General features: G+C 35.3%; 1 pseudogene; it reads right to left on the bottom strand.

Annotated features, from left to right (window-relative positions):
- Positions 1–20117: 20117 nt before the first annotated feature.
- Positions 20118–20218, bottom strand: LOC123834994 (U6 spliceosomal RNA; annotated as a pseudogene).
- Between the last annotated feature and the right edge of the window lie 3128 nt (positions 20219–23346).

Consider the following 23346-nt stretch of genomic DNA (forward strand, 5'->3'; position numbering starts at 1 on the left):
AAGGAATGAATATGTGAATAAACTGAACAAAAAGTATCTAGTGCTCATGATTAAGACCTCTTCTAAGAAAGGCAAAGTTGTGCCTTAAGGCTCTGTTTGGATAATCCAGAAATGTGGAGAGTGACGGATAGAGGAAGTATTCAGATAGCTACACAATTAATTCACATATGATAACCAAGTGGGAACCTTCATTTTTCAAAAAGCTTTGGAGTAAAGGTCTGAATTGCTACCATTTTACCTCTAGAGAACAGAATACTTTCTTAATATTATAAGCTATTTCATTAAAGAGTACTTAATACCTACAATAAACTATATTGCAAATGGCTAAGCAAAGAGTATAGATTTAGGGCAACTTACGACCTTGTCATTATCAGGTACAAAGGAAGAAAGCAATTTCTTTGTGTATAATTGCATTTAAATTTTATGCCATAACAGTTGAAATGAGACTTGTTAGTCATTTAAAGATTAATTTAATGACACATACTTTGGCTCTTTAAAGTAGCCTAAAGAATATTAAAAAGGAGTTTTATTTGGAAAAATCCCTCACTTCTTTGCAGCCCATCTCAGAATCTATTACTTTAGCCTTGTACTGGATGGATGGTTTGTGTGAATGGCAGTGGGGGAGAGGTGGGAGCTGGCTTTTACCCAGAGGCCTTTCCATTTTCAAAAAGTGAAAATCCTCTCAGTCACATAAGTTTAATTTAAATAATTTAGTATCAAATATCTAAAAACAATAACTACATTGAAAGGGGAAAAAAGCAAAGTGAGAGTAAGAAAAAGGGGCAAGGGCTGGAAATCCCTCCTAAAACAAACAAAAACCAATTGAAATCATAAAGCTTTTAAGGCAGTGTGTTAGTAATTTAGGTTGTTATTCATGCACCAGCCAAATCCAAATTATAAGGTGCACTTGGACAGCACCCCGCCTTAGGGTTATGGAACCAGATCTCTTCCCTTTGGTTCCGCTGCTAAGTTTCTGAGAAACCTGGAACACACTTCAAGGAAATTTAAAAGGAAGACAATTGGTGGGGTTGGTAAGATGAGGGGGGAAAAAGAAAGATGGGAGGTTGTAGAAGGTTGGGGGTAAGGGAAAATTTGCATAGTGCAGAGAAGACCTGAAAGGGGAGAGAGAAAAATTGAGAAGTGTGGCATAATTGAGAACAAGGAAAAGTGATTTATATGTTTTTAGGTTCTTGACATCTGTACATTCCAGAAAATTTAGAAAAGAAAGCAACAGTAGGAGTATATGAGTTAAACAATTTCTTCCCAGAGAGAATTTACCAGTCTTAGAAATCAGGAAATTAGGTTTACTTGGAGTCATCATTATTATTTTGCTGGCAATGTGAGACCCTACTATGACTTGTTTATGGTGTGTAAATTCTGTTTTCAATATCACAGGTTTTGACTACTTCCTTGTAGTGAAAACTGCATTATTAGGACATTGTAAACTATAAAGGATTTGAAATGAAATACTTTGTCATTTCAATGGGAGTTTAATACTGTTCGTGTCTTATTAAATATCCAACCTCAATATCTGAATTTAACACTCTGAATTAATTATCATGGTTTGTTTTAAAGCAATGTAGTAATAGAACATTCACCATCTATTGACTTTGAATTGGTAAAATATGAATAATCTGGGCTCAAGTTTACCTTTGCAAAGCAAATCCTTTCTTTATAAGTATTACTAATTCAGGGCGCCTGGGTGGCTCAGTTGGTTGAGCGACTGCCTTCGGCTCAGGTCATGATCCTGGAGTCCCGGGATCGAGTCCCGCATCGGGCTCCCTGCTCGGCGGGGAGTCTGCTTCTCCCTCTCCCCCTCCCCCCTCTCATGTGCTCTCTCTCTCTCTCAAATAAATAAATAAAATCTTTTAAAAAAATAAGTATTACTAATTCAGTAGGACAAAATTTTTGGTAAGGAAAATTATTATATGCTAACACATTTTTTTTTTTTTCAGAAGCATCAGCGCACTTCACAGGTACTCACTCCACTAAAAACAATCATTATGCTAGTTAGAGATAATTTAAATTTATTCTTCAGATAAGTTTCTAAGGGTCTTACTAGATCCTCTATTACTAGATCCTCTATTACTAGATCCTCTAGTTGAAGTGGGGTATATTACAGTAAGGAATAATTTAACTATTCTTTAAATAGGTCACTGTGGCAAATACTGTTATTAAATTTATTCTTCAGATAAGTTTCTAAGGGTCTTACTAGATCCTCTATTACTAGATCCTCTATTACTAGATCCTCTAGTTGAAGTGGGGTATATTACAGTAAGGAATAATTTAACTATTCTTTAAATAGGTCACTGTGGCAAATACTGTTATTTGCTTACTTGATACCTATTTTTCTCTTCTTACTGTGAACAAAACATGAGTTTCATTTGATGCAACATTAACTCTAGGTGTACATTCTCTTCTCAGTTTCCTTTGTAGCTAGGTTTGGCCATGTAACATAGTTCTAATGAAAGGTTAAAATCTAACCAACGAGATCAAAGTGAATGTCTACAGGGGTTTCTGGGAAAGCTCTTTTCTTTCTTGATGAAAGGGCAAAACATCTGGTGCTACTGTTCATATTTTCTTTTCTTTTATAGTGTTGATGTGATGTTTGGGGTTCCAGCATGAGCTGGAGCTTGTAACTAAGAGGTAACAAGCAAGAAGATGAAAGTCAAAACCATTCAAATGGTAGGGGAGGAGAATGGGAAGAGCCTGGGTCCCTGATGGTGTTTTAGAATTGCTTAACTAATGTTAGGAAATGCCTACCTTTGGCATTATTATTTAAGAAAAATAAGTTTTATTATTTAAAAAAATAAGTTTTATTTATTTAAGTCATTCTTAGACGTTTTGTCACTTGTCAAATACACTCTTAGGTGATACATTAAATATTAAGAGATGCGTAATTATGTACATGAATATATATATATATATTAGTTTGTCCTTTCATTTATGATGAATATGAGGTTTATTTCAATTGATAAATGTGGATTTCTTATGTTCACCTACCTTTCCATTAAGGGAAAAAATAGAGAAAGAAAACGCAAAAAAGAAAGGGGAAAGATAGAAAAGAAAGAACTTGTGGGAAAGGAACATAGGAAAGGTTATCTTGAAGGAAAAATTAGGGGTAAATTTCAAAAAGAAACAAATTAAAAATACAATAGTGAACTTGAAAATGTAATCTAAATATTTGCATTAGTCTCTGTGTACCTTATTTTATTCAAAACTATTTTTAAATGATACATTGTTTTGCAAAGATGTGGACATTTGCTTTAGGAAGAAAATGATGAGGTTCAGAGGTGTGAAGTCACATCTGATGACTAGGAGTATGCATGTTTCCACAGGATGGGGCTGCCCACTCTGTGGAAGAGGCTCTTGAGAATTCTCAGCCAAATCATATTTTTCTCCAAGTTGTTAAAGTGAATTGTGTATGTAAAAAAAGAATAGTCCCTGAGGTGAGCATGGTGATACATGGGGCCTCAAAAACTCTGATGATACCAGCATGAAAGATGGAGCCATGTGGGATGTACTACACAGACTTGCAGAACAGTCTCTTCCTTCCATGGTACCAGGTTGGGACAAGCCTGGTAGCCAATGTGTACCCACCTCTTAAAAGAAAAAGACAACTGAATTGTACATTTATTGTTAGTGAAAATTAGTTTTTATTCATACAACATTTATAAATCTAAGAGATTTAAATAGTACTTGAGGGGCACCTGGGTGGCTCAGTTGCTTAAGTGGCTGCCTTTGGCTCAGGTCATGATCTCAGGGTCCTGGGATCAAGTCCCGTGACAGGCTCCCTGCTCAGCGAGGAGTGTGCTTCTCCCTCTGCCCCTGCCCCCCCTCGTACTCTCTCTTTCTCAAATAAATAAATAAAATCTTAAAAAAATTGCACTTGAAAAGACCTTAACACAATCTTGTAACTCCCTTTCAGAAAAAATATGATTCCCCCTAATTCCTTCCCTCCCATATATCCCCAACCTTATACCTCTAGGCAGAGTGTACTCTGAATACTCTTTCAATGGATATATACATAATATACATATTTATTGCCCAAAACACAAAAATTTATTTTTAAAATTTTACCTATCCTCTCACTATCCAGAGGAATATGCTGGAGATATTTTGGCCTATTTCCTTACAATCAGTTATCTATGTGTCTATTTATCTATCTTTGCTCATCCTCACAAAATCACATCCTACTGTAATTATGGATTTGTGTCAGGGCTTATTTCTTGTAACTTTGCATCATGATCATAAGCTTAGAGAAGTATATTTTCATAGGTTCAGGAGAATTTTCTGGGAAATGAAGTAATGAAGAGCCCACCACACCCCAGTGAATAAATAGAAGGAGGAAGCAGGCATACAGAAGGGCTCATGTTAAATGTAGAAACCACAAATAATTGAATGATGTTGGTAATAAACAAGGTTAGAAGTCAGTAGTCTAGATTAGGACTTGCAAAGTGATGGCTGTTAGCATGTTTTTGGTTTAGTTTATGGAGTTTTTTTTTTTTTTTTTAATTGACTTATGGCCAACATTTTAAATGGATAGATTTCACATACAAAATCTGATAATACATTTTTGAAAAGCCAAAATTGACAAATCAAGGGCCACATTTCTTGTTTTTTTTTTCTTTTAAGATTTTTTTTTATTTATTTGAGAAAGAGAGAGAGAGAGAGAGTGCATGGCAGGGGTGGGTGGGGGAGAGGGAGAAGCACATTTCTAAGGGCCACATTTCTAAGAATATTGTGTAGAGTCAGTAGTGGATACTTAGCAAGTTGGAGCATGTGCTCTCTTCTCTACTTGTTGCCTCACAGTCAACCTGGTTTCTACAGGCCTTTAGATTTGCAATACTAGGGGCCAGTCTAGATAACTCCTTCATAATTATTTATTAATTATCATTATTTTTGTGTGCATGAGAGCATAATTTCTCACTTAGCTCATCTAGGTAAGGCAGAGCAAGGATCATAGTTTTTCTTTTATATGGCTATCATGTCTTGTTGACTTAGATAAGATTCTCAGTAGATATTTGAAAATTGGCCATAGTTTTTGATGGACAGAAAATTTTAGTCTAATTTTGGCATAGGATATGGTAAATTAAAAATATATCTAAAAATATCATATTCACAGATGAGCAACATAATAGCAGAATAGGCCATAGCTTCCATCAAGTTTCCATGTTCATTAATTGAACTAACAAGAGGCCTCATTGAAAATAATTTTCATTTAAACAAAAACTTAAGTGTTTTATATTCAAACTGCCAGAAGAACAGGTCTTTTCATGCTAGGCAAATATGGGTGATGGGGGTAAAGAGTAGGGCAGAAGGGCTTAAAAATTGTAATTTATAAGCAGTATTAGCAGTGGTGACCTTTGTATCAAATGTTACAAAGTCCTTCTGAGATGAGGATCATATTCCCAAGTAAATAAAGCTGTTCATCAGAATGAACTATAGAGTTTTTGTACTGTTATATAACATCCAAACAGAGGAGGAATATAGGATATAAGACCAAAGAATGCCCTATGGAGTCTTAGAAATGAAAAACAATCTCATAGGAGTAATGGTTTTTAAAATCCACATATGGATAATGATTTGAAATAGTTGAAAACTTTCTCATGTCTTATGGCCCTCTTGACTCATTCTAAAGTTTCATGCCGTCATTGTGGTGGAAGAGCAACTGAGGGAGAAAGGGATTTTCTTTATATTCAAATCATCCATTTAAAATGCATACAATATGTTTTCCATTTCCCATTTCATGAAATATACCTTTTTTTTTTTTTTTTTCTCAGCTGCCTTTTTCTTGTAAGGAGAATCATCAAGGGGCTTTCTTTGGGACCACTGACCTTGACTTACTGGTTATCTAGGTCTTTGCTAAGTACCATTTGTGTTTTACTCTGACCAGATGCAGACATTCAAATTTAATGGGAGCATGGAGATAAGGGCTCAGAGGACAGGAGATGAGAGGATAAGAGAGAAGTACTGAGGTGGTGGAAGTTACATCTTCTTAAGACAGCATTGGACTCAGGAGCTTTTCCTTCATTCCTATGTTGATAAGAAGGGTTTGGATCTGAAGGCCAGACCTTTAGGAGTTTGTTAATTTCTCCAAAGCACTTTGCCAAATTTAGTGTTTTTCACTACATCAGTAACCTTAGCAGTTCTATATTCCTCAAATGCAGGATATTGTGATGAGGCTAAACACAAACTATCCAGCATAACGATGATATATTTTTGACAAAATACAAAAAAACCTCTTATTAAAATTATAATGGAGTACTTATTAACCCCAAATTATCTATACATAGATCTATATCTTGAAAGAAATACCATCATAAGCAAGATTTCAAGGTACACTGTATGGGCATGAATTGATGTCTTTTTCTATGTTTTATCTCAGTGTTTTAATTTAAGATTGATTTCTTTTCCACAAAGTTTATTTTCAAAGCTAAATTATGATGGCTTAAAATCGCTTTCAATTTGATGTTTAGAAGCTTTCAGCTGCTTACAATCAGATGTCTTCATGAGCACATGTACAACTCTAAGCAACCTCAGTACTTTTTTGAACAAAAGAATAACTTGAAATGATTTCTTTAAAAAAAAAATTATCTACTTATTCGAGAGAGAGGGAGAGAAAGATAGAGCAGGGGCAGAAGGAGAGCGTGAATCTCAAGTAGGCTCCCCGCCGAGTGTGGAGCCAGATGTGGGTTTCAATCTCACAACCCCGAGGTCATGACCTGAGCTGAAATCAAGAGTGAGATGCTCAGCCAACTGAGCCACCCAGGTGCCCCAACTTGAAATGATTTCAAAATTAGTTTCTCAGCCAACACTATTCCAACCAGCTGACTCCAACCTTTGGATATCCCAGGCAACAAACTTGTTCATCAGTGAGCTTTATCAGAAAGAGGAGACTTAAACTTCTTCATCAGGGAGGTCTTTCTGTCATCCTACCTTATATTAAACTTCTAAATTAAACAACAATTGTTTTTTAAAAAAATCAAGACATAATTGTCTGGGTCCCATGTGTTATGCACCACAAATGCTTATCAAGGTTTTATAAAATCACCAGATAGGAAAATAGATGGAGTCTTCCACTCTGGCCTCAGTGCTGGTTAGGAGATGGAAGTTGGGGTAGAGTTGGGAGGTGGGCAGCAGAAGGCAGAGAGAAAGGAGAGAGACAGAGAGAGATGAACTGGGAGGGAATTGGGAATCAAGATTGCCTCTGAGGTTTGGGGTTCCTCAGGTAAATATTTTTGCAGACACCTGTCTATATTTTTATTACAAATGTATTACAAAATTCATGGCCCCATGTGAAGAGCAGTGATTATGAATGATGATTTAAAAAAATAGAGTTGGGAAGAGGTACTTGGTTATTTGTTTATTGTTCAGTTGGTACACGTGAAGATTCATTGTAGAATCCAAGCACCATCTCTTTAAATTCAGATCTAAGAACCACCTCTTTATGTTCTTGGTGGTCAAATACATCATTCTTGGATAATTTCATTTCTCCCACCATGAGAAAAGGATAGCAATGCTGTTATTACTCACAGTATCATGGCTCTTTGGAATGTGTTTGTACTGAAGTGATGCCCTCATGCCATTTCTTTGCTGTGGAGTACGTCATCACTTATGGTGCTGCCTCATCCATCGTGCTGCCCATAAATACTAGCTTCCATTGCCTCTTTCAAAAGTTTTACTGTGCTTTGTTGATGATAACCACAAGTGCAAGTCTAGCTCAGAGAATTCAGGGAACTGTGAATGATTATTTGTTTTCTGGTCACACTATGAATGCCATTTGCATTTAATCATGGACCAACCTTTCTTTCAATCATGTCTTCTCTTGAACTCTTTAATCCATAATCACTGCATTTCTAGACTGTGATCTCTTTCAGTGTTGACTCCACCCTTGCTTTTCACACTGCTACTAGCAAAGGGGATAGGCATAGGATCTCTGGTTAGAGTAATAAGAATAATCTCATTTATACAAGGAATGCCCATTCCTTGTCAGGCATGTGTCAAGGCCAATCTAGGAGAGCATGGCATCACTACATTTAGCAAAAGCAAAAGAGGACAGCAATGGACCATTATAAGGAGAAAATAGTCTCAAAGTCCTTAAAGCACATGAGTGGCACCTCCTGGAGGACTACCTGGTATGAAGTGTGGAGCCTTAGAGGGGTTGGGGTGACAGTGGGGGGGGGGGGGGACAAAGAATGCCTGCTATCACCCTGCTAGCTGTGGGTGCTGTAGACTAGAGGCTGCACTATCGGCAGAATTTAGATGTTCATGAGTTATCACGCTGGCCCACCTGTGGCTCAAGGCCAAGGGTTAGCAGTGAACATTGGAAGCTCTGAACCCTGAACTCTTCCTGTGCCTGACAACATGAGTGATTGTTACTCAAACTCTGTGTGTTAACCCTATTCTGTCTGTCCAATTTCAGGCAACTATGCAAACAACAACAACACAATCCCACCACTCTAGTTACTAGGAGTGATCCACATGTCATGCTGCATTCCTGGCACTGTGGCCTGGATTGGCCTGGGGACAGACTTAAGCCAACAAGCCCTAGAACTCCTTGTGACATTGATCTACTCCACTAGAAGGTTGGAAAGTGCTCCCAAGAGGAGTTCAGGCTCAGGTGCCCTACTTAAAAAGCACTGCAATCCCATGCACAGGAGGGAGACTTAGACAATTTCAAGGATGGCACTCCAAAACATAGAACTTCCTTAGTCTCAGGCTGAGTCAGGGTCCTGGCTTGCCTGGGTGACAAACTCTGCAGGTGATTCTTATGCAGTTGAAACCACTGATCCACAGTGGAAATGGAAACAAGATCTTAGAGACTTGTTTAAAGAGAAATAATAAATATCTAAGCATTAGTCTTATAATGATGTTGACAATGAGGAACACAATTTAAAATGTATATCTTTCTGTAACTTGAGGTGTACCCTCTTCATTTCTTTGTGGTCTCTATGTTTTCTTTCAAGCACAAATTTTTCCTGGCTACAACGTCCAATGCCACAAAAATCCAGATGACATCCAGATTTAACTAGATTTAATTCCTTATCCAATGCTTCTTTGTATTTTGTAACATGTGTTACTTCACATGTATTTTGTAACATGTGTTACTTCACATGTCTTCATGTTTTGATTATTGTGAGACAAACCCTTCTCTGTCTTGGTGATCTCTTTAGTGTCACTTGAAATATAGAGCAAGGACTCCCAGGGGAGAGATGACCCAACTCAGTCAGGATAAAGGCTACTTTGCAGCATCAATGAATAGATATGATTATTTAAAATTATTTTTAATTATATGGAATTGCTTTATTTTTCTATTTCCTTTTAAAAAGAAAATATATCAGAAACAACTTGCTGATTTTCATGATCCTCTGCTCTCTGGAACCTGGTATTTTGTTATATTCTTACCTTATCCTGCCAAAGAGGGTCTCCCATCCTCTTAAGTCTGTTGCTTTAACAGTCAGATTTCACTTCTCTTTTCACTCTTAGGTCTTTATTTTGTGTTGGTTTGTAGTGCTCTGGCTCTGTTGATGATTAAACAACACAAATCTTTTTAGGTACCCACAGCAACACTTGTCTATGACTAATAGCTGAGGTCCATTCAGTGTTAAATTAAAAATTGCCCAGTGATGGCTGTTTAGGAGGTTTCAAAATCTGATAAATGCTGAGAAATATGGTGTTCTTAATACTTTTACTACTGTCAGGCTGCTGGGCACAGGTGCCGTGTGGCACATTTGTAGGTTCTGAACCCACGTCCGTCAGTAGCCAGAGGAAAATTTTCAGAAAACAAGGACTTGTGTGCATCGAATTCAATTTTTGCTTGGGGAAATCAGTGTGATTTATATCCACATAGTGCACAATCTAATTATATATAAAGTAATAGGATCTTCTTGAAAATATTCAAAGAAGGAAAATATTCAAAGAAAGAAAGAACTCAGAAGAGTCTTAAGGAATAATTTGGTGGGGAAGAAAAAAGAAGCCCAAACTTTATAACATGTATGAATATTTAAATACTTATTAAAATACTATTCTTTAAAATTATTTTTTATTTTTTTAAAAGATTTATTTATTTGAGAGAGTGAGCAGGGAGTGGAGCGGAGGGAGAGGGACAAGCAGACTCTGTGTTGAGCACAGAGCTGGATGCAGTCCTAATCTCACGATCCTGAGATCATGACCTGAGCTGAAATCAAGAGTTGGACGCTTAACCGACTGAGCCATCCAGGTGCCCCTAAAATATTATTCGGATACATTCCATTCCATCCATCCCATTCTTTGGTTTCTAAAATGCTTGTCAAAATTAGTTTTATGGTTCACTAATAGTTTCTTTTACCTACAATATAAAATACACTGTTCTAAAGACTAAAGATTCCACAGAGAAGTCATGGGACATAATACTGGAGCCCTCATTGGAAGGAGATCAAAGAAGGCCTTAAAAGGCAGGCAAAGGGCATCTTTAAAAAGCAGTCTAAGTTATTATTAGGCAAATGTTAAGCAATAATTTAGGAGTCACTATAGGTTTTTGAGTTGATGTAACATTACTACTGCTTAGTTTTAGAAAGACAGAAATGGCAGCAAATGTGTAGACAGTGTTGGAGAGTTTGTTAGCATGTTATAGTAACAGTATAGGTAAGAAATCTCATTAGAATAGATGTGGAGAGCAGGGAAAAGTGTCACAGTAGAATTTATACAAAACGTATTTGAATGGAAAGAGGAAGAGAAAGAAAGGAGCCAGAAAGACTTTGAGTTTGGGGTCATTAGAATTTTGTGGTAGTTATGGGCTTGATTGTATTCTCCCCAAATTCATATGCTAAGATCCCCCCAGTACTTCAGACTATCACTGTATTTGGAGATAGGGCCTTTAAAAAGGTAATTAATTAAACTGCAGCCATTTGGGTGGGCCCTAATCCAATACAATTTGTGTCCTACAAGAAAAGGAGATTAGGACAGAGAGAGAGAGGGAACTATATATAAAGAGAGAAAATCAATGCCCATTCAGACATAAGCAGCCATGGAAACTTTGACTACAGGCCTGAGCTGAAGATTGTATAAAATGTGGAAGACAAAGCTAAGACACAAAATGTATTCAAAATAACTGTTGTGGGATGGCTAGGTGGCTCAATCAGTTGTCTGCCTTCAGCTCAGGTCATGATCCCAGGGTCCTGGGATTGAGTCCCGCATGGGGCTCCTTCCTCAGCAGGCAGCCTGCTTCGCCCTCTGCCTGCCGCTCCCCCTGCTTGTGCACTCTCTCTCTCTCTCTGACAAATAAATAAATAAATAAAATCTTAAAAAAAAAAAAATGTTGTAAGTGAGTAATAAAGTTTACCTAAGGCTTTCATTTCTTTAGAGGTTGCTCAGAAAATACATTTTTTCTTGTTTTTTTTTTTAATTTTTTCCTCCAAATTTGAAAATACATTTTTAAAAATGGTGGTTTTAAAATTTTTCTTCAAGTCTGCCAGTTTTGAACATTCATACTCAAATGAGGAGCACCTAGCCACCACCATATAGAACCTTAAGGAAAGCAAGTATAATGACTCAAGGTTTTTTCTATGGCTGTAGCAATCATAATACTTATTGTCATAGTATCCAAATCTGAGTAATTATACCTAATGGAGTACTTCTTTATGTGCTGAACTTTAAAAAATTATGTTATAAAAATTACAGTGAATGTCACAAGTGATATAACCAGAGCATAAATTGAATAGATAAATACATTTTAGAAAATTAGGTATTCTAAATGACAGCTTCTCAAACTCAACACCTAAAAAACAAATAATCAAGTCAATAAATGGGCAGAAGACATGAACAGACACTTCTCCAAAGAAGACATAAAAATGGCTAACAGACACATGAAAAAATTTTCATCATCATTAGCCATCAAGGAAATTCAAATCAAAACCACACTGAGATACCACCTTACACCTTACACCAGTTAGAATGGCAAAAATTGACAAGGCAAGAAACAACAAATGCTGGAGAGGTTATGGAGAAAGGGGAACCCTCTTATACTGTTGGTGGGAATGCAAGTTGGTATAGCCACTTTGGAAAACAGTGTGAAGCTTCCTCAAAAAAATTAAGAATAGAGCTACCCTGTGACCCAGCAATTGCACTACTGGGTATTTACCCCAAAGACACAGATGTAGTGAAAAGAAGGGCCATATGTACACCAATGTTCATAGCAGCAATGTCCACAATACCCAAACTGTGGAAGGGCTGAGATGCCCTTCAATAGATGAATGGATAAAGAAGATGTGGTCCATATATACAATGGAATATTACTCAGCCATCAGAAAAGATGAATACCCAACTTTTACATCAACACGGATGGAACTGGAGGAGATTATGTTAAGTGAAATAAGTCAAGCAGAGGAAGTCAATTATCATATGGTTTCACTTATTTGTGGAACATAAGGAATAACATGGAGGACATTAGGAGAAGGAAGGGAAAAATAGGGAGGGGGAATTGGAGGGAGAGAAGAACCATGAGAGACTATGGACTCCGAGGAACAAACTGAGGGTTTTAGAGGGGTGGGAGTTGGGGGACGGGTTAGCCCGATGATGGGTATTAAGGAGAGCACGTACTGCATGGAGCACTGGCTGTTACACACAAACAATCATGGAACACTACATCAAAAAGTAATGCTGCTCTGTATGGTGACTAACATAATAACATAAAATTAAAAAAAAAGAAAATTAGATATTATATCCAGTTCAAAGATTTATTTATTTATTTGAGAGAGTGTGAGAGAGAGAGAGAGGGTGAGTGTGAGGAGGGGCAAAGGGAGAGGGAGAGAGAGAATCCCAGGCAGGCTCCATGCTGAGCATGGAGCCCGATACCGGGCTGCATCTCATGACCCGGAGATCACGACCTGAGCCACAACCAAGTGTCAGATGCTCAACTGACTGAGCCACCCAGGCACCCCAGGTTTTATATCCATAAGTCAAGAATGAGTAGATTCTAAAACTTTTCTACAAAAGATACATTGCATAAACACCAAGTGAAAATTTCTCACTAAAAACTTAGGTATTTCTACAATGAGTTCCATACAAGTCTGTACACATGCTTTAAATTATTTTACAAAACCAATGGAAATATAGAAAGGAAGTTAGGTGGAGTGTATTTGTATTGAGTAAAAACACAATCAAACAAGTAAACACACACAAAACCCCACTCTCTGAGAATATTAAGTTAAATAAACTATAGAAAAAAGCACAAGACGCAAAACAGTCCTAAGATTAAAATTGAATTGAATTTGAGAATTAAAGGAGTAAATAGAAAACACTTAAGCAAATTCTCATTTTTTATAAATTTAAATGAACAGGTAGGTCTGTTTTCTAAAATTAGGAATGGTTAGTCTTTGGAGATCATAAACCTAATAATAGGTTTTATTTCATGATACTTACTGTTCTTTATTTAAGACAAACCAGCTGAAAGGTTTAGATGTTTCCACCTGTGGCTACCTAATATAATTTTTCCCATAAAATTTTGCATCTGTGTTGTTTAGTTCAGTGGGTACATTAGGCAAGGGAACAAGTTACTACAGGCTTCTATGAAATCACTATTTCCATAAACTTTGGTGTTCAATTTACCCAGTGAATGGGGCCTTTAGATTTTAAAGATGCTTAGATTGTTTTAACGTAATTGGTGCTTGACTCTGCATAGAAATTCAAATAAATATTCAGTGCTAGGAGAACAGCTCAACTCTAGTTCCTGAGGCAGAAATGAGTTTGCTCTAATTCCTTTCTATGTATTAACTGCCTATACAAAGTCTGAGGACTAAAAATAAACAAATGAACTGTGTCTCTTATAATTTATTTAAATATAGGAAGTTATTAAATAATTTAATACCATTAATCTGTCAAGTACTGTCTTCTTCATTAAAGAGAGCACTATTTGGAACAACTTTATGGTTTAAAAGCAATTATATGCACAAATGGCTGCAGGAAAAGAGAGATAATGAGAAAATGTGGAACTCCTGGAAGTAAATCAAAAAAAGAATTAAAAAAGAGAGATATGCCAAGTTATCTCACATCTTTCAGAAATTAGTTCAATAGCTTGATATTATGTGTAGAGAGGTGGTCAAGTATGTTCGAATCCACTCTTTTAATCTAGACATAATACCTGTCACAAGGTGAACAAAGGATTAGGGACTTATTTTTCCTACTCCTGGTCTACTCATTCACCACACAAGTATTTTTTGAGCACTTGTTATGAGAATTTCCTTTGCTTATTATTATGTAACACGTGGGAGATAAAAAAGAAAAGCTGGATCATAATTCTGGACTCATGAGGTTTTTGATGATGTTGAACATGTGGTAGGCCAAATTAGACGGAAAAAGGTGGGGGATTTGCAACAACCTGGTGATTTGGATCTTTAGAGCTAGATTATCTAAAACATTTGAGACAAAAATTAAGCAAAGTTGTTTCTTAACCCAATACTTTGTGAATAATCTAAGTGGAGATGACATCATTGAAGGAAGATGGAATGGTAGAATTTCAGATTTGATAAAATATTAACAACCATTTCTTCTTTGATTGTAACTTCATTTACAAAAAAATTCAGTAATGAGTAATATAATAGACTTTAGAAGTCAAGAGAAACTCTATTACTTTAATTGCGTTAACACTGACTTTATCATTAATGTTATTTTGGTGCCTATTTCTTTGTAACATAAGACATGATAATTATACATTTTAAAAGTAAAATATTTACTAGTAGTTTTTTGTAGGATTTTTATTTAAGCATAACCAAAAGAAAAAATAAAGCATTTTGAAACTATTTGGTCACTGTTGCTTTTGAATGAAGAAAGCCGATTTGGAGAAGACACTGTATGTATCTTTGACTCTGTAAGTCTTTCATGCCATATTTTTGTTTTTCTCTCCTGTACATACTGTACATAGACATGGCAGAATATCTTTGATTTCACCCCTATTATTCTATATATTTTGCTGCTACTAATACTCAAAGTTTCCTAATCTATTCTATGTCTGTTCCCTGAAGCTTTGAAATCTTCCTGGACTGTCCAATTGTCAAGTCTAAAGGCTGCTTGAGCCAGGGGTTCATTCTGGCTTGTATTGCTATTTATACATCCCATATTGAATTTGCAGTCATAGCCCCATGATATGTACTGGTTAATTCCACTGTTATCCTTCAGTTGCTGACAGTTCCTTCCTTCACCATTCTCTGACTGCTTCCAAACTATTATTATCAAACTTGAGTCCTTTGATGTCTTAGAATTTTGGTCCTGTACATTCATGTGTAGTTCAAACATGGTATTAGGTGATTAACATGACTATTGCAACCTAAAGCAATAATACTGTCTTGGAAAATCCTTACTTTAAACCTGGGATACAGTGGGTATTCTTTATGAATTTTTCATACACACAGAAACCAAGTCTATTTCTAAAAAAATGTATTAGATTTAAAAGCTCTAAGCAAGCAGTAACTCATTCCAGAGAGGTGTTTTTCTTTTTCTTTTTTTTAAACTTCTAAGTTTAAAATCCTTTCAGGGTATTTTTCTGAGTTATTGTAACCATCCATCTATTGTAACCATCCATCTATATTTTCATCAGTCAATATATCAAATATTGTCTGAATGTCAGTCATTGTCCTAGATATTCTTGAGAAGAGTTAATAAATAATACAGGTATTTATTACCTCTGGAGAGCTTGGAGTTTAGCAAGCAGTATGGATAAGTAATGAGGGAATTTAAAATTGTATGTGTGTATGTTAAGGGTTTTGAGAGCAGAAGTAAAAGGCTCTGTGGCAATATATATGAGAGACAACTATCTGGGATTTGAGGATTCAGAGAAGACTTTTTGAAAAGACCATCTAAGCTGAACTCCAAATTTAGAGTGACAGTGAGAGTAGGGTAGAGTAATGATGTATGCAGTGAGCAGCATACACATTTGCAGTTTAGCATGGTGTGAGGCAGAAGTAGGGAAGTGGAGAAAGAAGAAAGAGTTTAGACTGCAGTATTAAGCAGGGCCCTAATTATGAACTATAGGCAAAATTAAATCATTTGGATCTCAAACTAACAACAAAGGGGAAACATTAAAGTGTCTTGAATTAGGGAATGATGAGATAGAGTGGAGAATGGACTGGAGGGAGGAAGCATGGAGATGTGGGGCACCTGTAAGGGGCAATTTTAGAAATCTAGGTAGAAGATGATAGTGTTTTGAACTAGAATGGTAGTTCTACGGATGGACAGAATTTGATGGATGTGAGAAATTTTTTAGAAGGTATGCTGAGAATTAAGGAATGATTTAACATTTGAAGTGAGAATGAAATTGATTATAATGACTATCGCCTTGAGTAGACAGTGGTGATACCATGTATAGAGATAGAGAATATAGAGTATAAGGAGTTTGGGGAAGAGGACATGGTAGATTATTCTGGGACATTTTGACTTCGAAATGTGAGTAGAGCTGCAAAGTGGAAATATCAGTGTAAGTAGTATAATATTTGATTTGGTATACATCAACATGTAGTAGTTACTAAAGCCATGGAAGTTAAGGTACTCACATAGAGTAACATTATACACAACTAATGAATTGTTGAACACTACATCAAAAATGAATGATGTACTGTATGTGGGCTAACTGAACATAATAAAAAAAGTTTAAAAAAGTGAGAACGATTGCTTAACTGAACTTTAAGGACAATATCACTTAAGGACAGGATAAGAATCTCACATACACACATACACACACACACATCAAGAAGATGCAAGAGAGGTGGGAAGAAAACCAAGAAAATGAAAGGTGATGAATGCAAAGGAAGAAAGTGTTTTAAAAAGGAGGGAATGGATAATGTGTCAGATACTTCCAAAAAATGAAGTAAAATAATAGATGAGTCCCTACTGGTTTAGGGAGACCACCATTGACTTTGGAAGAGTAATTGGGCAGAACCAAATTACTGTGAACAATGAGTGGAAAATAAGGAGGTAAAAACAATGAACATAGCTGTGAATTTAAATTAGCTGTGAATGGGAATAAAGAGTTAGGATAGTGTCTGGATTAGGTTGTAAAAGTATGGAGGAGACTTGAGTACAGTTGACTCTTGAACAATATGAGGGTTAGAGGTGTCAATCCCTACACAAAAATCTGCATATAACTTTTGACTCCAGGAAAGCTTAACTACTAAGAGTCTACTGTTGACTGGAAGCCTTACTGGTGACATAAACAGTCGATTAACACATATTTTTATGTTATATATAATATACTCTACTTTTACAATAAGCTAAAGAAAACATGTTAAGAAGATCATAAGAGAAAATACATTTACAGTATTGTACTGCATTTATCGAAAAATCCACATAAGTGGACCTATGCAGTTCCAACCTGTGTTGTTCAAGGATCAGCTATAGTTTATATTCTGATAAGAATTGGTTTCATAGGTAATTGTAGTATTATAATTTTCATAATAAATGAGTAAGGATGGCAAGTTTCTTCAGACTGGAATTTCTTGGCACTGCATTTTAGTGGGCATTGACAAGGCCCATGGTCTGGTTATTAGTGATGTTCCAAAAATTAATCTTACTTATATTAAAGTATGTGTCAATAGCTTAGCCAGAATATTAATTAATTAGCTAATTAATTAATAGAATTACTAGACTACTTTTAGAAAAGTTTCAGATTTATAGAAGGATTGAGTGGATAGTACAGAGAATTCCTATACATCCTTTTCCCACAGCAACCCCACACACAGTTTCCCCTATAGTTGATATCTTACATGAGCATAGTCTGTTTGTTACAATTAATGAACCAACATTGGTACATTATTATTAACTAAGGTCCATAATTTTTTCAAACTTCCTTAGCTTTTACCTAATGCCTTCTTTTTGTTCTGGGATCATTTCTTCTAGTTTCTTCTAGGTTTTGATAATTTCCAAGACTTTCCTTGTTTTTGATGACCTGACAATTTTGGGGAGTACTTGTCAGTATTGTAGGATGACCATCTACTGGAATTGGATGTTTTTCTCATCATTAGACAGGTGTTATGTGTTTTGGGGAGGAAGGTCGCAGAGGTAAAGTGTGTCATTTTTATCAAATCATATCAAGGGCACATACAATCTACATGATTTGTGACCATTGATGTTGACCTTGGTCAACAGGCAGAAGTAATGTTTTCCTGGGTTCTTCACTGTTACTTTCTCGCTCGTATTTTCATACTATACTCTTTGGAAGGAAGTCACCATGTGCAGCTTACATTTAAGAATGGGGAGTTATTTTCCTCAACCTTTAGGATGGAGTATCTAAATAATTTATGTGGAACTCTTCTGCATGGGAGATTTGTCTCTTCTTTCTCATTTGTTAACTTATTTAATCATTTATTTATATCAGTATGGACTCATGGATACTTATTTTAGCCTTTGGGTTACAATCCAGGACTACTTTATTTTATTGCTCCAGTTGTTCCAGCTTTAACATTTGGGGGGTCTTTTAGTTGGCTCCTGTGTCCCTTTGACCTTCTTCAGCATATCTTTTAAATTAAAAATTTTAAAATTTGAGCACTGTAGTTCATCTCTTCATTCCTCCCACCCTCACCCTGAGCCCTGGCAACCACTCATTTTTATGTGTCTCTAGTTTTATCTTTTTCCAGAATGTGATGTAATTGGAGTCATGCACTATGTAGCATTATTCAGGCTAACTTCTTTCACTTACAATATGCATTTAAGGTTCCTCCATGTCTTTTGTGGTTTGATAGATTTTTTTTTATCCTTGAATAACATTCCATTGCTTGGATGGACTACAGTTTATCGTTTTTTGAAGAATATCTTGGTTGCTTCCAATTTGGGGTAATTATAAGTAAAGCAGCTATAAACATTTGAATGCAGATATTTTTATGGACATGTTTTTTACTCGGTCAGGTAAATACCTAAAAGCACGATTGCTGAAATGTATGGTAATACTATGTTTAGCTTTGTAAGAAAGTACCAAACTGTCTTCCAAAGTGGCTGTATCTTCTTGTACATTTCCACCAGCAATGAACAGGAGTTCCTGTTGTGCACTTGGTTGTCAGCATGTGTTATTGTCAGCTTTTTTGATTTCAGTCATTCTAATAATGATATCTCATTATTATTTTAATTTGAAGCACCCTAATGAAAAATGATGTTGAGAATCTTTTATATGCTTATTTGTCTTCTGTACATCTTCTTTGATGAGGTGTATGTTCAGATCGTTTTACCATTTTTTTATTGAGTTGTTTTCTTATTATTGAGCTTTAGGAATTGTTTGCATATGTTAAATACAAATCTTTCGTCAGATACGTGTTTTGCAAATATTTTCTCATAGTATGTGTCTTTAATTCTCTTAAGGTTGTCTTTCACAGAGCAAAAGTTTTCAATTTTAATGATGCCAACTTACTAATTTTTTTTTCTGTGATCATCATGCTTTTGGTGTTGTATCTAAAAACTCATCCTCACACCAAGGTCACCTAGATTGTCTCCTGTGCTATCTTCTAGAAATTTTATAGTTTTTCATTTTACATTTAGGTTGTGATCTATTAGAGTTAATTGGTTGAAAGGCGTAAGTCCCAAATCTAGATTTATTTTGCATATGGATATTCAATTATTCCAGTACCATTTGTTGAAAAGACGATCTTGTTTCCATTTAATTGCCTTTGCTCCTTTGTAAAGATCAGTTGGCTTTATTTGTGTGAGTTTATTTCTGGGTCTTACATTTTGTTTCATTGATCTATGTGTCTGTTCTTTTGCCAAAACCATGTTCTTTTGGTTACTGTAGCTTTATATTAAGTCTTGAAGTCAGACAGTCTCATTTTCTAACTTGTTTTACATCTTTAATATAGTGTTGACTATTCTGAATCTTTCATCTTCCCATATAAACTTTGGAATGACTTTATTTATATCCATCCACAAAATAACTTTCTGGAATCTTGATTTGGATTACCTTGAAACTATAGATCAAGTTGGTAAGAATTGACGTCTTAACAATATTGCATCTTCCTGTCCATGAGCATGGAATATCTCTCCATGTATTTAGATATTCCTTAATTTCTTCTATCAGATTTTTGTAGTTATTATCATATAAATGCTGTACATATTTTGTTGGATTTATATCTGATTATTACATTATTTTCTTGTTCTTTTTTTTTTTTTTTTATATGGAACGCTTCACAAACTTGCATGTCATCCTGAGCAGGGGCAATGCTAATCTCTGTATTGTTCCAATTTTGGTATATGTTCTGCCAAAGAGAGCAGTATTACATTATTTTTGGTCCTAATGTAAATAGTATTGTGTTTTAAATTCAAATTCCAATTTTTCATCATTGGTATATAGGAAAACAATTGACTTTTGTATATTAACCTGCATTTTGCACTTTTGCTATGATCACTTATTTATTCCAGGAGGTTTTTTTTTTGTGATCCTTTGGGATTTTCTACATAGACAATCATGTCATCTCTAAACAAGGACAATTTTATTTCTTACTTCAAAGATGATATACACTTTATTTCCATTTTTTTTTTTTGGTATTAATGTGTTAGTTAGGACTTGTAGGATATGTTGAATAGGAGTTATGAGAGGGAATATCCTGCCTTTGTTTTCAGTCTAAGTGGTAAAGATTTGGTTTCTCACCTTGAGTATGATGTTAACTATATGTTCTTTACAGATGTTCTTTATCAAGTTGACTAAGTTCCCCTTCATTCCTAGTTTGTTGAGTTTTTATCATGGATTAGTGTAGGGGTGTGTCAAATATTTTTTTAACATCAATTGATATGATCATGTAAATTTTCTTCTTTAGCCTGTTTATATGATTGATTACATTAATTGATTAACATTTGTTGAACCAGTCTTATGTATCTGGAATAAATCCCACTTAGTCATGGTATATAATTCTTTTTATATATTGTTGGATTTGATAATATTGTATTGAGGATTTTTGCATCTATGTTTATGAGAGCTACTGGCCTGACGATTTCCTTTCTTGTAATTAATGTCTTCATTTGGTTTCAGTATTATTCTTTAATGGAGATATTCCTGGTTTTTGGTTAGGATTTTTAGCAATGCAATAACACCTATTTTATGCCTTCTAATTAAATTAAATTTGATTTATTTCAATTTGATTCAATTAATTCGATTCAGTACCATCATTAAATAATGTATAAGGCACTCTGCGATGTATTGAACTAGATGATAGATAAAACAGATTCCAACTTCTTGAGGCTGACAATCAATGAATATGTTCCCTTAAGAGAACAAATCTAGGTCATATTAGTGATAGAAAAAGGAAGTTCTTTGAAAACTGTTTAACAGAGCTTTGGTAGACAAATGAATTTATGTATCTATCTTAGAATATTTGCTTCTGAGGAGCATGGATTTTACCTATTTTTGTTTTCATTGTATCCTTAGGGCTTAGGACAGCTTCTGAAATAGAATAAATATTAAAGAAATTTTTATTGAATAAGGAAATAATTTGTTGGTATATTTCTGAATGATGATCTGCAACTGGTATTCTAAACCTAGAATAGGTATTCTTCAACTGTCCTAGCAATGTTTTTAAGTACTTAATATAAGTGCTGTCCTTGACAATTTTTAAATAATTTCCATAATAACATTTTATTTTCTTGTCACAATATCTTAACATCATTGCAGTTGCCAATTATAAAAATATTTTAAATTATGTTTTGATATATTTTTGATTGATCACTTAGGAGGATATAAAGAAAATAATTTTATTCTAAAATTAACCCATTTCCAAAATCACATAAATGAATTAATTCTTATTTTAATGAGATTTTCACTTCACCACACACATAGTGCTTGTGGTCCTCTTTCCCCTTCTCAGTCAAGTTACCTGTCGTGTTCAGTATAATCATAATGTTCATTACTGTGGGTCAAAAAGACTGTCCCTTCATTGACCCATGCACAATTTTTTATTTTGGTCTTATACCTCTACTTTTCTCTTAGTTCTTGTGCTGTATGATATGGTATACTGATCACATGTGCTTACTGAGCATTGAATGTGGCTAGTGCCACAAGATGAAATTATATTTTCGATATATTGGGTTAAATAAAATGTATTAATAAATGGATTTTACCTGTTTTTTTAATGTATCTGCTTGGGGATTTAAAATTACATATGTTTATCATATTATATCTCTGTTGCACAATTTGGAGACTGTTAAGGATATGTAGGATTGCTATTTATTTGTCACGGGGAATAAACTAATTGTGATTTTTAAAGATTTTATTTATTTATTTATTTATTTGAGAGAGAGAGAGAGAGAGAAACAGCATGAGAGGGGATAGGGTCAGAGGGAGAAGCAGGATCCCCGCCAAGCCGGGAGCCCGATGTGGGACTCGATCCCAGGACTCCGGGATCATGACCTGAGCCGAAGGCAGTCGCTTAACCAACTGAGCCACCCAGGTGCCCCTAATTGTGATTTTTAAATTGTTTATCATGCATTTACTGATTTTCTATATGCCCAGAGAAAAGCACAAGCAACTTGCCACCTAAACATTGATGTTTCCAACAAGCTTTTCCAATGGTGGGAAGTTGGTAACCAATTGGTTGAGTCCAATATTTATGAAAGAAGATGACCCCAATGGGCCAAATTATATATCTAGATAATCTAGAAAACATGATTAGGCAGTTTTATTTTCCTTGACATGAGTATTAATACTGTATTAGGGTTTATTCCTGAGTCTTTACGTGGTTTGGATTCCTAGACCACATTCAAATTAGTGTTGTTTCTCTGCTACTTTTCCATCAGGGGAGGCAGCTTCTGTTTTACTCTGAACATTCTCATTATCTGTACTACTAGCTTTTGAATCACACTACGTTATTTCTCTAGCCTTGAGGTCTGTGCCTTTCACATTCTGCAGACCATCACACAATTTCCCCCATTTTTTTTTCCTAGCAAATTTGTCTTGGGTAATTTATGCTTCATTTATATTTCCACATGAATAAAACAATCTAACTCATTCATCATTTTGATTGCTATCCTTTGGAACATTTCCTATATTTAAACTATTCTGGATTAGAGAAACCTCAGTACTTTTCCTTCCTGAAAATAAGTGCAATCTCCATTTCATGAACAAGTTGTGTTCCAAAAGGGTAGGAATCATGTCACAGCTGGAGTTTCAGTCCCAAGGCTAGCTCACCAATCACATTGTATACCAAAAGTATTGTGTCAATAATGCTGTGAAATTGAACACTGCATACTTAAATGTCTCTATGAAAACCATACATTTTCAGTTTGGGATGGCAATAGTGCATCTTCTTTTACTGTGATGGAATTATAGAATTCTCCCTGACAATCCTGTCTTTTAGCAAGAAGAAGGGGGAATCTTTTTAAATTAATTTTTGTGGGTACCACTGGGGC

The sequence above is a fragment of the Mirounga angustirostris genome, unplaced genomic scaffold (genome assembly GCF_029215605.1).
Source record: "Mirounga angustirostris isolate CCGP_5_RB_7025 unplaced genomic scaffold, mMirAng1.0.hap1 SCAF_1, whole genome shotgun sequence".
NCBI classification, from domain to species: Eukaryota; Metazoa; Chordata; class Mammalia; order Carnivora; family Phocidae; genus Mirounga; species Mirounga angustirostris.